The 15,877-nt window shown below is 42.5% G+C and overlaps 1 protein-coding gene across 6 annotated transcripts in view; it reads right to left on the bottom strand.

Moving 5' to 3' along the window:
* CTDSPL (CTD small phosphatase like) overlaps positions 1-15,877 on the bottom strand; it is an 86,643-nt gene that overhangs the window by 35,824 nt on the left and 34,942 nt on the right. The gene's annotated exons all lie outside the window — the stretch shown is intronic.

Raw genomic sequence — 15,877 nt, 5'->3', positions numbered from 1 at the left:
AAGAAGAGATGCAATAAACGCCTATGGATGCCTGGGGGTATTATCTACACCATCAAGTGTGGGACATTGAAACTCCTACAAGGGTCACAATAATAATGATAATAATAATAATAATAATAATAATAATTTCTAAGATGATAGAATCACAGAATGTTTCGGAGTTGCTGGTGGACAAAGGACACAACACAAGCAGGACCATAAGCTGCAGTGCTGGCTGCAGGCACAAGGTTGAAGAGGGTGTTATTAACTGAAAAGAAAGGTCAAGACCGGTGTTTAACTTGCTAAAAACATTCAAAAAATAAACCAAATTAAAACCAGAACAGCCTCCCCCCCCAAAAAGAAACAAAAACAGGTAAAAAATTACATGCAGCTCAGCAATAGCAAGAGCAGCATCTAGTGAGAGTGGTGGGTTGATGGTTGGACTTGATGATCCTGAGGATCTTTTCCAACAAAACGATTCAAGGATTCTATGAATTTGAAAGATTTGGAGATTCTAAGACTTTTAAACCGCAGATAAAAACAACGGTTTGCAGCATAGAAATGCACGTAAGGTGAGTAATCTACTCATTTCCCCAAGACTCAGCCGCCTGACAATTACAAATTGTTGGAAAAGGCTTTTAGAATATTACATAAGAACTGATTTGATCACGTTACATTATGATGCTCTATTGTTAGCTACAAGTACTTGTTTCCTGCCTTTCTCCAAGCCCTTTTTCCTCAATGTTTATCTACACCAGTGGTACGGAACCCTATGGATACTCAACTTGTTAACCTCATATTGTAACACCATGAGACGCAACCACATCACATTCACCCTCTAAGCAAAGGAATATCTTAAAGAGATTAACGCCTTTCTTTTGAGAGTCAACTAATGATTTCATTGAAAACACATGCAAACAAGCCCTAACAAGTTATTTTTAAGTATTTCATTTTTTCCAGTTACACAGCAGTAAAGTAACAAACTTTAAAAGGTGGATTACGCCGAGGAAAAAAGATGCTATGGAAGATGTAGCAGGTTAATAGGGATCTAGGATTTATTGACATTTTGCATTAGAAGGAACAAAACAGTTCCCGAAGCCCAAGTTGGAATCCTTATAAAATCCCATTACACACATTAATATTATATATATATTTTTACACGCGTAGCTGCCTGGACACTATTTAAATTGGCTTTTTTTAATGAACTGTAACTAGGGCTTATTTTTGGAGTAGGGCTTACATCTCCAGCATCCTCAAAAAATCATGCTAGGGCTTATCTTCGGGGTAGGTCTTATTTTGGGGAAAACGGTAGCAATGGATCCCCCAGGAGCGCTGTACCCATCAGCCCTGAAGGCTGAAGACAAGTGATCTTTTCCAATCCTATTTCACGCCTTCATCCCATCGCGTTCTGAACCTGTGACAACCTCTAGTGCCCCAAGCATCCTGGGGTTGAGCCGTTTGTAACTCCGACCCACCTTGGTTCTTATCTTTGTACCTTCTCTAATTCGGATTTTTGAGCGGGGGGAGATGGACTAGAACCACATACAATATCCAGGATAAAAGCAGAGAGCGCCATGTATTTATGCACCCACACATTGCTGTGTTCTCTTACTTTTCTCATAATTCCCAATGTCTTGTTTGTGCTTTTTGACATGCAAGTATTGGGCTAATGTGATTTTTCGGATGATCTTATGATAACACAAAGATCTCTTCATTAGCAGATATTCTGGCATCACTGCAAACACAAGAATTCGTATCTCTTCCCATGCAGGAGTGTATCAACGTTTAATTTCATCTACTATTTTAGATTTGAAATCACGTTGCCTTCCTGCAATGCCACACAATTAAGTTCTAAATCTATATACAGATGCACAGATACACCCACACATTCCTATAGGTGCACAAACAAACACCCCTTCCTCTTGCAATTTTTGTTGCCTTATTGCTTTATGCCCTTTTCCTATTTGAAAGTCCAAAGCCTGGTATAATTTCCACTCTCCCACCGACATAGTTCCAACAGCAGCACAAATTGCACAGGAAAAAGCTTCTTCCTCACTTATTGTATCCTAAAAAGGTTCAGTTCAAGGCTTTTCCCCGCCAAATTTTGCTATAGTTGCACGAAACGACAAAAACCATCGCTTAAAAATATATAAATATATAAAAAAATACAATTCCCCATCTTTTCTCTCAGAACTGCCATCTACCTTCCCCCTGATATTACAAACACATCAAGTGCAATCAAGGCAACTGGTAACATAAATACAAGTAATACAATTACTAGCAGGAAAAGAACATTTCAATGGGAGAACAGTTGTGTATGAAATGGATCGAATCAAAGTCTTTCCATGAGAGATAAGAAAACCCCAAGGTGCAGAATTTGTGTGAAATTTCAAGTGCTTTCTCTGGAAGTAGAAACCAAAATATTCTGATTTAGAGGAGCTAAATGTCAATATATCCTCCTCTCGAAGCACTTGCAAGGCGCCCAACAGTAATTTTCTGTCCTTCATATAGTATGAATTCCCATAGTTCCTATATTTTTTCCACCTTAAGGGAGCGAGTGAAGCTCAGGTGCAGTTATTAATTGATAATAATAGGGAAGTGTATCGGTATCTAAACGGGTTTTATGAACTTTTAGCATTTAAGAAGTGCTTGAATAACACAATAAAGTCAGACTTGTGCAGATCTGTGTGGTTACTGAAGTGTTTCGTTACTTTAAAGCCACTTGTAAACTGAAAGCAACCCAATCACTGCCATTCAATGCTCCAGTTAAACAGAACACACACGGGAACTCTGCCCCTCGGTGATGGATGTTACGGTAAAAGGCTCATTCTCAAAACATCACATTCCGTTTGCAACAAATCTGCAGGAACACGCCTGGAGAAATCCCCATGGGACACCTGAGCAGCCGGGAAGGACTTTCCCAAACACAAACAGCTTTGTTGCAATGTCATCCAGGCAAAGAAATCTCCTTAAATACCGAAAGACGCCGCAATTCGAACGGGAAGGACAACGCCATGTGTTGTATTTTATGTGTAAAAATATAGTTGTCCCAAAGTCAGTGCTGCATCTTAGGATAAAGCCCAGTTTATATTCTAGGCTGAGATTGAGGGAGGTCTTCAAGCAGGATCCATTTCTACAGTTTTCCCCAAAATAAGACCTACCCCGAAAATAAGCCCTAGCATGTTTTTTCAGGATGCTTGAGATATAAGCCCTACTCATCCAGGCAAAGAAATCTCCTTTCTGACCTTAAATACCGAAAGACGCTGAAATTTGAACGTGAAAGACAACGCCATGTGTTGTATTTTATGTGTAAAAATATAGTTGTCCCAAAGCCAGTGCTGCATATCTTAGGATAAACCCCAGTTTATATTCTAGGCTGAGATTGAGGGAGGTCTTCAAGCAGGATCCATTTCTACAGTTTTCCCCAAAGTAAGACCTACCCCGAAAATAAGCCCTAGCATGTTTTTTCAGGATGCTTGAGATATAAGCCCTACTCATCCAGGCAAAGAAATCTCCTTTCTGACCTTAAATACCGAAAGACGCCGAAATTCAAACGTGAAGGACAATGCTGTGTGTTGGATTTTATGCACAAAAATATAGTTGTCCCAAAGCCAGTGCTGCATCTTAAGATAAACCCCAGTTTATATTCTAGGCTGAGATTGAGGGAGGTCTGCAAGCGGGATCCATTTCTACCATTTTCCCCAAAATAAGACCTACTCCAAGAATAACCCCTAGCACGATTTTTTGAGGATACTCGAGATATAAGCCCTACTCCAAAAATAAGCCCTAGTTACAGTTCATAAAAAAAATAGTCAATTTCAATAGTGTCCAGGCAGCTACACATGTAAAAAAGGGAATCCTTTAGAGTAACAATTAATATAAGAACCTGTCTTAATTTTGGGGAAATGGGGTATAAAGTTAATGAAGAAGTAGAGAGTGTTAAGCAAGAAAAACTAATTACCAAACGTTTGTGTAAGAAATGTTGCAGAGCACTTCTGAGCTTCATCTTTGGTCGCTTATTGAACACAAACAGCGCACGAGGCAAAAATTCACCTAAACTGCGTGGCGTTCCAAATAGGTCTTTCCTTTAATTTACATATTATTGTAAAGATTTTATTGTCAAATGTTATAGAGGCTCTACTGTGACTTAGATAATAATTTTGGATGCAGTAATGAGCAGTTCTCAAGTGGTTTTATGTGGCTTTTATCACACACAGATAATACATAGAAAAGATTTGCACCAAATCACAATTGGAACAACTATGACAGTGTTGAGCATCACAGAAAAGTTTCTCCTTCCCTAGTTACACTGAACCAAACGCAGTAGATGTGCCATTTGCTACATCTGAAGATGTAAAGAGGCATCGATGTGGAAGCACTACCATAAATTTAGGTATTATGGATGCTGGTAAATTTTAAAGGGGAAAAGAGGACAAAATCTGGCATTCCTTAAAACCTATAGGCAGCAATGACCCAAAGTCCACATCTGAGCAGCACCCAGCAGATGGAACTGAGAGGGCTTCCCTCACCACCCCCATCTTTTGGGACTTACAACTTTGATTTCCGGGCCCGGTTTCCCACAGCATCCCCCGGAGCGCTGTACCCATCAGCCCTGAATGCTGAAGACAATTTTAAGTGATCTTTTCCAATCCTATTTCACGCCTTTATCTCACCACATTCTGAACCTGTGACGACCTCTAGTGCCCCAAGCATCCTGGGGTTGAGCCATTTGTAACTCCGACCCTCCTTGGTTCTTATCTTTGTACCTTCTCTAATTTGGATTTTTGAGCGGGGGGAGATGGACTAGAACCACATACAATATCCAGGATAAAAGGAGAGAGCGCCATGTATTTATACACCCACACATCGCTTTGTTCTCTTACTTTTCTCATAATTCCCAATGTCTTGTTTGTGCTTTTTGACATGCAAGTATTGGGCTAATGTGATTTTTCGGATGATCTTACGATAACACAAAGATCTCTTCATTAGCAGATATTTCGGCATCACTGCAAACACAAGAATTCATATCTCTTCCCATGCAGGAGTGTATCAACGTTTAATTTCATCTACTATTTTAGATTTGAAATCACGTTGCCTTCCTGCAATGCCACACAATTAAGTTCTAAATCTATATACAGATGCACAGATACACCCACACACTCCTACAGGTGCACAAACAAACACCCCTTCCTCTTGCAATTTTTGTTGCCTTATTGCTTTATGCCCTTTTCCTATTTGAAAGTCCAAAGCCTGGTATAATTTCCATTCTCCCACCGACATAGTTCCAACAGCAGCACAAGTTGCACAGGAAAAAGCTTCTTCCTCACTTATTGTATCCTAAAAAGGTTCAGTTCAAGGCTTTTCCCCACCAAATTTTGCTATAGCTGCACGAAACGACAAAAACCATCGCTTAAGAAACCTCTTATTGCTCCAAGAAGCCACCGCGGGATGAGCGGAAGGTTCTAATCCAGGCCATCCCTCAGCTAATTACTGCTGCATTTTTCCTGATTAAATGAAGGCAATAGCCAGGCTGCAATAATATAAACTGGGTAATGAAGAGACTTTCCGTGCGCTCACAGACCAAGTCGCTAAATGCAATAAAAGGAACATCTGTGTATCGTGAGCTCCCCGCTAACCAGCTTGTTTATGATACAGAGCGGAAAGATGCAAGGCAGAATAAAGTGGTATTAAACAAGGATTTTATCCAAAGGGGAATCGTTTCGAAATCTATATATGATTAGAGACGAGTAATTTTTCAACCTTCCCAAAAGGCTGGTTTTGATCTTACTAGAAAAATAATACTTTTTATCCTATATGACTTGAGCTAGAAACAATTAAGCAGCAAAACCCCATCAATTTTCCTTTATACTTTTGTGATGTACTGACCGGGACAGGAATTATTTCACAAAACCCGATGCCAAATCTGCACGTGACGCCCACATCGCTTTGGGTTTAAATTGCATTTTAATTTGTGATTGAAAGGTTGCATCTCCCACATGAGCTGTGCAGAAAATGCGGCAATAACAGGACTGTCACATACCTGCAAAACCCACCCACGGCTGCTTTAACCTTCAAATACGTATAACCCAAGCAAAATGCTCTGGTTGTTTTATGTTCAGCGTGATACACCCCAGAATTATCTTCATTTCAGCTGAAACCGGCATCCTCTCTCCTCCAAGAAACGCAATTAAATAAATGTAAAGGTTTGGGTTTTCCACTGAAATTATTTCTTTGAAGGGAGGGATCCCAGACTAGTTTAATAGAAAGAAGAAAATCTTTCCAAAACGTTGAATTATCCTCCTCCCAAACGTTTTCTGATATTACGAGTCTACTTGGGACGGATGGGGCAGATCGCAAGTCCAGGGGCCAAGAAATAAAAGCTCAAGCACGTAAGACAGGTGGGAACACCGGGAAAAGGAACCAAGCGACTTGATAGTCTCCCTTATTTTAATCCATTTAAAGCAGGTCATGGTGCTTGGATCTGAAAAAGCATCAATATGCTTGAGGAATGTTTGGGAATTTTAGGGAAAAAATTGCACGTTACTCTTATTAATCCATCCCACGAGCTTTTGGAAAACAGGCTCAGAAGTTGCACCTGTAGGCTCAGATCAAACGGTTCCGCAAGAACAGCTTATCTCATTCAAAGAGGAGTTATCTAGTGGATATCGGAACACTACGGTTTCCTTGCCATACCTGCCAAAGTCCTACAAATATACACAGGACCTAGGACAAAAGGAGAAAAATCATTGGGGCGAATGTTAATCCAAGTTGTATGAAGGAAAAAGATCTCTACCTAATGAAACAAAGCTTTGGAAATGATTCTGTTGTGGCAGCTTAATGCAAAAAACATTTGCCTTACAAAGATTATTTATTACAGCCCTCGAATCCGGGCGGATTAAATACCCGCTCTCGTTGGACGCTCATTTTCTACGGATCAAACGGAGGGAAATTCTGAAGCCATTTATTTAACACACGGCACTGCTGCCTCTGCTGTGATGCATCAGGAGATGCAGCTACTCAATCTTAAACCCAACAAGTGCATGCGGAAGCCTCTTGGCCAATAAGGAGCGACAAGAAATCACGAAAAGGCTCAAAACGGCACAAAAAGCCGACGGATCTCAAGGCAAATTCCAAAAACCATAAAGCAGTCGGTACGCTTCGGTCTGCACACTGGTTGGTTGGATATATGTATATATGATAATATAACACTCATGTATGTGTGAGCTTCCCATATAAGTCGTGATTTAAACACCCATCCTGTCTTGTAGCATTAAAAAAATAACATTGAATTTCCCTCCTTAAAGGACATTTAGCTGTTGAAACTCAACTGCTTACATTTAGCAGATCCACCACTTCAGGGGCATCCACGTTTGCTAACGAAGCTGAAAAGTTAAAAAAAGAGTTTTAACAACCTAATTAACCCGCTGAACTCTGTTCTGAGCAAAATACCTTCACATTCAAACGAATTAGCACAGGTTTTGGCTGGGTCCTCCCCTGCTCCTGTGCTTGACAAGCTAAACGGGGCCACTCCAGATTCCCATTTGGAGAAGCAGCACGTGGAGATCTGTATCTCCAAAGGACTCACAAGTTGGTCTTCTTGTGACCCAGGAAGGAACTAATTAACACTTGTCACTTATGCCTGTATTGGTCACCAATGGAACAGCCAGGGACAGAAGAAGGATGAGAGTATGGAAGAGAAATTAGGAGATGTTCACCTCCAGTAAGACGAGTCAGGGAGCTGCTGTGGCTTTGACAGCTGGACAGTGTTTAAACAGGAGCCCAATGTGCCCATCCAGCCTTCCTTGGATTCTCCCCGCTTGTCAGGGGAGGTTTAGATTGGATATTAGAAAACCTTTCTTCATGGAAATGGTTGTTGGGCATTGGAACAGGCTGTGGTGGACTCACCATCCCTGGAGAGGTTTAAAAGATGCAGAGATGAGGTTCTTCAGGACATGGATTAGAGGTGGACTTAGTGGCAGGTTAATAGTTGGACTTTATGATCTTAAAGGTCTTTTCCAACCAAAATTATTCTATAATTCTATGAGAAGGATAGTCCTGCACTGACATCCCTTTATCTGGTCAACCCGTGGCTCCTGCCATTGAACATCGAGGACCAAGGGCTGTCCTGGTCTTCACCGCCAACCTGAGCAACGTCGCTTCCTTTCCACATCGGACCCTGGAGCTGCTGAACACGCTGGAATAGGCGCTACAAGGATCTACATTTTCAATGTGTATATACCTATACGCATATACACACAGTTCAGGGTCAAACCTTTTCCTAGTATTTGCTTTTTTTCTTGAAAAAAGCCACAGCACTTCTGTGTTCCAGAGGAGCCTATGGACATAAATTCTCAAAACACATACCTGCTTACAAGATAACTAGAAAATCAAATAATTAACTAGTCACACCCCACAGTGGCTGTTCCATTGTAGTTTGGACCGGCAACAGAGCTGCCACATGTACAAAGGACCAGAACCACCTAAAATAAAGCTTAAAAAGTTAAAAGAAATATGCAATATACACTATACACCAGGCAGGCTGCAGCAGTTGAGTGTTTGTTAGCAGAAGCGATCCAACTCCAAAGCCGTTTTTCCTTTTGCTAAAACAAAATGTTTCACTTCCAAAGTAAAATTCATGCAAAGCAGAACAATTTAAGGGAAAAATAAACCAGAACAAATCATGCAAAAGCAGCTCCGGTACCATTTTTATCTGGATGGGAAATGAAGCTGACTGAACTACACACAGGCAATATTACGGAGATGGATTAGGCTGCAAACTTTTTGCAGTGACATTATGGAGCCATAACTCTGTACCTATAGAGCTTTGGTAAGTTTAATGTTTTCTCTCAGCTCCTGTAACCTCTAAATAGCGTAGAAGCAACATGCATAGAATCGGATACATTGAAGCTGCAGCGTTTCTGGGTTGTCTGAGCGAGGCCTGAGCCGCTGGATCTGGAGACTTTCCCAGCGCCGAGGTTTGGAGGGGCAGTTGAACAGGAAATGCTGCGCGGTCTGTGCGTGCGTTACATTCCTGAACCGCCCCGAGCCAACAAACAGACCTTTCTTCTAGTAAAAGAGAGAAAAAAGAAGGCAGGCTGCACAAAGTTCAGCGGCAGATGCGGCCGACGCATCCAAACCGGCCTTCTGCGCTGATAGAAAGAAACATCGCAGTGTTAATGTCGCAGTTTTGGGAAGACCTGGACGTTTGTAAATGTTCCGAATGTGCGAGGGTGCTCTAGGAAAGCGGCAATTGCGTGCATGTCAGAGGATTTATTTTAAGAAGGTTTTGCCAAATATTATGACAATCAGGCCGCAACAGTCGAGCGGAACTGAGAGAACTTCGCCCGGCAAAAAAAGAGCTATTCGCAATAACAGAGGGTTGTTTGATTTGTTTCCATTTCATTTCCATCTCTTCCACTGAAGAAAAAAGACCCGGCACTGAAGTTTCTCTTCAACCATAAAGTAATAAACAGAATTAGTAACCAGAGCGTATGTTCGTGCGTCTTGACTCTTTCAAATTGCCCCCAGGTCGGCCTCTTAAATCCTGGGAGGTATTTAATAGTAATTTGTGGAATACTTGGGAGGGAAGGCAGAGGAGAAGCGAACAATTGGAAACATGAGAGCGCACGGGGTCAAAACGGCAATAGCTGGGGGTTTGTTAGTCAGGCCTGATACCCTCTGGCATCCAGAGAGGAGCAGAGCGGGGACGGCGAGGAAGCAAAATGTAAACAGGCATGTGTTTATAGAGCAAAAATATGTTCGGTATCCGATCCGCTCCGCCTTGGGTTGCGCTAACACGGAATGCGGTGGGAAAGGCAGAAAAGAGCGACTCGCCCAACGCCGAGGAGCTGAAACACCCCAAAAGATCCAGGCGAGCAGCACCCAGGTGCAGGGGACGGCTTTCCCCAAACATTCATTTAATTCCAAATAAAACTTAAAACACAAAACGCACCGCTGGTTAAACCAAAGAAAAGAGTGGAAAAACAAGCTAAAGAAAAGCACTTTGGCGAATATGAACCTATGGACACTCGCAGGTAGCACGGACACACACGCGGGCTTGGCAACATCTTTCATAAGAACTTACGCCACAAAATCACTACAAAGTTACTGAACAGCTATAAAAGCCCCTTTTTTGTGCTCCACACCCACTGTGCAGTGTGTAAAATACCAATTTACCCACCTATTTCATCTAATCAACTGATTTTTCAGGTGGAAGCACAATGCAAACCTCAAGAATATTGCCCGTGAGCGGCTCAGTTCCTTATCGAGTTTGTTCAGTTCAATAAGATGATGTTTGGGTTTTGGTTTCTTTTCCCCTACAATGACCAGGTTCACAACCCGAGGTTTGGGTTGCCTCCAAAAATTAACCTGATTTTCCTCCTGCTGCCAACACATTGACTCAAACACAGGTGACAGGTTTGGGTCCTTTTTTTTGGTTGTTTTTCACTTGAAAAGCATGAGACAAGTGGTTCACCAATCCCAAATATAGAAGAATTTCCACTCTCTTTCCCCTAAAAAATACAACTATATCTCCAACCAAAGCCTTCCCAAAGCTCTGCTCAATCTGGGGAGAAACAGCTTAATTTGCTTTTCCTAAATATAGCCCTAAGATGTTCCCATAGAGACATTCCCAACTGCAGCAAATACTTCAGTAAGGCATCAAATCTAAAGAATTAAGTCTATTTTTGCCAGCTTTCTCATCTCTTTCCTAGAAACAAGCTCTTATCTAATGGATTCATCTTGTAAAAATGCTGTTAAAGGGTGTTTAGTTTCTCCACCTTACTTTATGAAGTTTCTGGTCACTCCGTGGGGATATTTTGGGAGTATCGCTCATCTAAAGTTTGCTCCCCAAAAACTACATCAGTAATAGTAAAAATCAAACTAGGCCTGTTTTTTTGTGGCTCCTCAGACACTTATTTCCAATTACCGCTTATTTCTCCCAATTTTTGCTATTTTGGGGCTATTCAGCGCAGTTTGCATAAAGCATCCATGCTGGTTCTGGTAAGGTGTTTTATAGAACTAAAACCATTGAAATCACATAATTTCTGGAAGAGGCCTTGTCTTAATGAAGTAAGGAACATGTGTGACTATAGAAGGGTTTTACCTTCCTTCTTTGGAATAAAAATAGAAGTCCTGGGGACAGCAGGATGACCATGAGCCAGCACTGGGCCCTTGTGGCCAGGAAGCCAATGGTACCTGGGGTGGGTTAGAAGGGGGTGGTCAGTAGGTCAGAGAGGTTCTCCTGCCCCTCTGCTCTGCCCTGGGGAGACCACACCTGGAATATTGTGTCCAGTTGTGGCCCCTCAGTTCCAGCAGGACAGGGAACTGCTGGAGAGAGTCCAGCGCAGGGCAACAAAGATGCTGAAGGGAGTGGAGCATCTCCCGTGTGAGGAAAGGCTGAGGGAGCTGGGGCTCTGGAGCTGGACAAGAGGAGACTGAGGGGTGACCTCATTCATGTTTACAGATATATAAAGGGTGAGTGTCAGGAGGATGGAGCCAGGCTCTTCTCGGTGACAACCAATGATAGGACAAGGGGAAATAGATACAAACTGGAACACAAGAGGTTCCACTTAAATATGAGAAGAAACTTCTTCATGGTGAGGGTGCCAGAGCCTGGCCCAGGCTGCCCAGGGGGGTTGTGGAGTCTCCTTCTCTGCAGACATTCCAACCCGCCTGGACACCTTCCTGTGTAACCTCATCTGGGTGTTCCTGCTCCATGGGGGGATTGCACTGGAGGAGCTTTCCAGGTCCCTTCCAATCCCTGACATTCTGGGATTCTGTGAAGTTGTGTAACTTCAAAAAGACATTAATAGAGATGTCGCTATTTGGACCGATTAATATTTTTCCCACTCACCCTCTCGTCCTCCACAAATTTCTCTATATTATGAAACCCGGATACACTCAACAAGGAATTTGTTCTAAATCACTGCACGATCTGTGCTTTGGCTATTAACATGATCCCCAAATTAAAACCGCTCTCGAAATCAAGTTCCAGCCAGCGTACAACTTGTATCACTTGGGCAGGCGATTCGAATCCAGCGCTTCTGGAAGCAAAATTACAACATCCGATTTTTATTATAGGCTTAATTATCGCAAGTTTTGCTGCGGGGATTTTGCAAGGAGCAGTTTGTAAGACATTTAAACGTATCAGCTTGGGCAGAATCTTACAGGCATTGTTGCCAAAATAATTTCTGCTTCCAGAGCAGGTTTTACCCAACATTAGGTTACTCTGCATATTTTTTTTCCCCAAATACTTGCAATATTTATGAATTCAAGTGCATATTTGCTTTTTGCTCCAAGCTATTGCATACGCCCTCACCAGTTGAGCTAGAAAGAATTGTGATGAATTTAAACTTTTCAGTAAGATCTCCATATACGCAGTGACTGCATTAAATTGAAAGTAATGTGCAAGTGTCATCTGTGGAACAGCAGCACTGCCGGTATCTCTGATGATAACTTTAAGCTGTAGTTTGTCTCTCTGTAACAGAGCATCTATTACTATTCTCTTAAGTAAACAGGTAAGTGGGGGGAAAAAAATACAAAAAGAAAAAAAAAGGCAAAAAAAACAAATGAACAACAACAAACCGCACAACAACCAACTAGAATCAACCAACTAACACCAAACTGTACTGCAAATTCTCAGCAATAATTTGCAAAAATACCTCGTGTTGCTGATGAAACGTGAGCCCCCGTTCCTTGCCTTTCAAACTCCTCTTCCCTGCGGTGAATTTAGAAAGGCCAGTATCACCCAGAATCACACACGGAATCGACTGGGTTGGAAGAGACCTCAGAGATCATCCAGTCCAGCCCTCGGTCCAACTCCAGTCCATTGACTAGATCATGGCACTAAGTGCCATGTCCAGTCTCAGTTTAAAAACCTCCAGGGCCGGTGAGTCCAGCACCTCCCTGGGCAGCCATTCCAATGCCTGACCACTCTCTCTGCACAGAATTGCTTTCTAATCTCCAGCCTAAATTTCCCCTGGCAGAGTTTAAGCCCATGCCCCCTTGTCCTATTGCTGACTGCCTGGGAGAAGAGACCAATCCCCACCTGGCTAGAACTGCCCTTCAGGTAGTTCTAGAGAGTGCTGAGCTCACCTCTAAGCCTCCTCTTCTCCAGACTAAACAACCCCAGCTCCCTCAGCCTCTCCCCATAGGGCTTGTGTTCCAGTCCCTTCCCCAGTCTTGTTGCTCTTCTCTGGACCCGCTCCAGCACTTCAATCTCTTTCCTGACCTGAGGGGCCCAGAACTGAACACAATACTCCAGGTGTGGCCTCCCCAATGCAGAGTACAGGGGAAGGATCACTGCCCTTGTCCTGCTGACCACGCTGGTTTGGATACAGGACAGGATCCCATTGGCCTTCTTGGCCACCTGGGCACACTGTTGGCTCATGTTGAGCTTCCTGTCCATTAGTCCCCCCAGGTCCCTTTCTGTCTGACTGCTCTCCAGCCACTCTGTGCCCAGCCTGGAGCGCTGCAGGGGGTTGTTGTGGCCAAAGTGCAGCACCCAGCACTTGGCCTTGTTGAACTTCATCCCATTCAATCAGCCCATTTTTCCAGTCTATCCAGATCCCTCTGCAGAGCCCTCCTGCCTTCCAGCATATCACACACACAGTATCACACACACTGCCATTTTTTTGAAAGACGAGCGTACTGTACTCACAATAAGCTGAAAACGTTTAAATGTCTGTCTGAATTCTGATCAACTCCCAAAAAAACAACCTCCAGTTGATTGCAGAGGAAGGAACGGCCAAAACCAAGACACATCTGACATGATTTAAAAACGTTTAGGATGAGATTTTTTTATTTCCTGAAGAGTCCAAGACAGAGATTTTTATTTCCTTAGTGGCTGGGTGTGTGTGTTGTACCAAACACGAAGCTGAACTACATATCAAAACCACCTTTAAGAAAATGTTCAACTTGCCTCGTTCAGCAAGTCCGTAATTTTTATATATATACATATATATCTCAAAAGATAAACGCAATATTTCACATTAAGAATTAAAAAGCCTGAAATGATGACTATCAGTCTATAAGGTAATGCCAGCAACCATTGGAACTGCTTAATATTAAGTGTATTGTCAACTAAACTAAGTTAAAACATATGAATTCCTAGCTCTCCTGACCATGTACTTTGGACTGAAGATTATTGCACCCATTCAGCATTCCCAGACCATTAAGAGCAGCACATTCCCACCTGGAAATATGATACTCAGAAAGCTAAAACTAGATTAAGACCAAAACAGGAAAAATACAGGAAACTGCAAGATGCGTATGATAAAGTTACTACAGTTTTGACCAAAAATACAATAAAGGCAGCAAAACTTGCCCAACTTCCAGCAATTCCCTGCTAGAACAAAGCCACATTTTATTGCCTGTTTAGAAAGTCAGCTAATAAAAAAACAATTAATTTTTCTTATTCCTTTAAGCTTAACAGGAGGGGATTTCTAAAAAGCCTTTTGGTGCCTTTAACAAGTGCTCGACCGAGCTGACAGTTCAGCTGCAGGTTGGAACAGCTGCAGACACGTTTAATTGGCTTTGGTTTGTTGTTTCTTTTCTTTCAAATACCCAGAACATCAAGTACTTTTGACCTATTTGAAATATCCTACACTTTGTACTAAAAGGAATGCGCACAAATTTAACAGCCGGGCTTTAAGGTTGTAACGATCCCATAAGGCGGAAAGCTGCTCATGTTCTATTTTACATGTAAGTCATGAGAAAGTACAAACTGACCGCTGTATAATAACTGAAGATGTTGAATAACCAGTGTCTCCTGGACTATGTGTTTGAAGAAGTTAAAAATAAACTGTTTCCTTAATTCTAGCAGGGAAACAAAATTCAAAACAGTAACTTTTTGTCGTTTACTGAAGTAAAAACAACATCTGTAAGTACGTGGATACATTGTACAAACCCTATTCCTGTTATCACCAAACAAAGGCTATATATTGATCTTATCAAAAGCAGAATAAAAGAAGGTCCCGCGTCCATCAACAAAACTAAACGTCTTTGCTAGCTTACTTATTCGAGATGTGCCTTTGTGCTAATTGGAAGAGATAACCAAGGCATGACACAACAGAAATCACTCTGTACATCTTGCCCAGGTCCCAGTTGTTCTCAACCCACATTCTTGCCCAAGCTCTTTATAGAGAACAGCTCCAGATCGGCCGCTCTCTGCCCAATCTGGCAAAATAAAGCCATTTTCCTCCATCATGGATGTAGCAGCGAGGGCGAGCAGTTTATTTAGAACATAATGACGCAAGACTATCCCCACTGCTTTGCATCCTTTTTTTTCTTGGGATAATAGAGCCAAACTTTTACTGTCTACATTAAACACACCTTGCTGTCCTGTTGTTCTTGGCGCTAAAGAAAGCCAGGTCTTGCCGAGTACTTATTCTTCATCTTGTAGGGAGGTAAAATCCTTGTCTTAGGAGCAGCAATTTAACAGCAGAGGTTCCAGCACAGCTCGGGGAAGAGAAGCAGCTGATGATCATAGAATTATGGAATGGTTTGGGTTCGGAGGGAACTTCCGAGCTCACCCAGTGCCACCCCTGCCATGAGCAGGGACATCTTCACCAGCTCAGGTTGCTCAGAGCCCCGTCCAGCCTGGCCTGGGATGTCTCCACGGATGGTTCATCCACCACCTCTCTGGCCAACCTGGGACAGGGTTTCACCACCCTCAGTGTACAAAATTTATTCCTCAAGTCCAGCCCGAATCTCCCCTCCTTTAGTTTAAACCATCACCCCTTGTCCTATCACAACAGGCCCTGCTAAAAAGTCTGTCCCCATCTTTCTTACAGGCCCCTTTTAAGCACTGAAAGGCCACACTAAGGTCTCCCCGGAGTTTCTCTTCTCCAGCTGAACACCCCAACTCTCTCAGCCTGTCCTCCCAGCAGAGCTGTTC

The sequence above is a fragment of the Columba livia genome, chromosome 2 (genome assembly GCF_036013475.1).
Source record: "Columba livia isolate bColLiv1 breed racing homer chromosome 2, bColLiv1.pat.W.v2, whole genome shotgun sequence".
Lineage (NCBI taxonomy): Eukaryota > Metazoa > Chordata > Aves > Columbiformes > Columbidae > Columba > Columba livia.
Note: the sequence above shows the minus strand (reverse complement) of the source record. Positions and strands in the feature narration are given on the sequence as shown.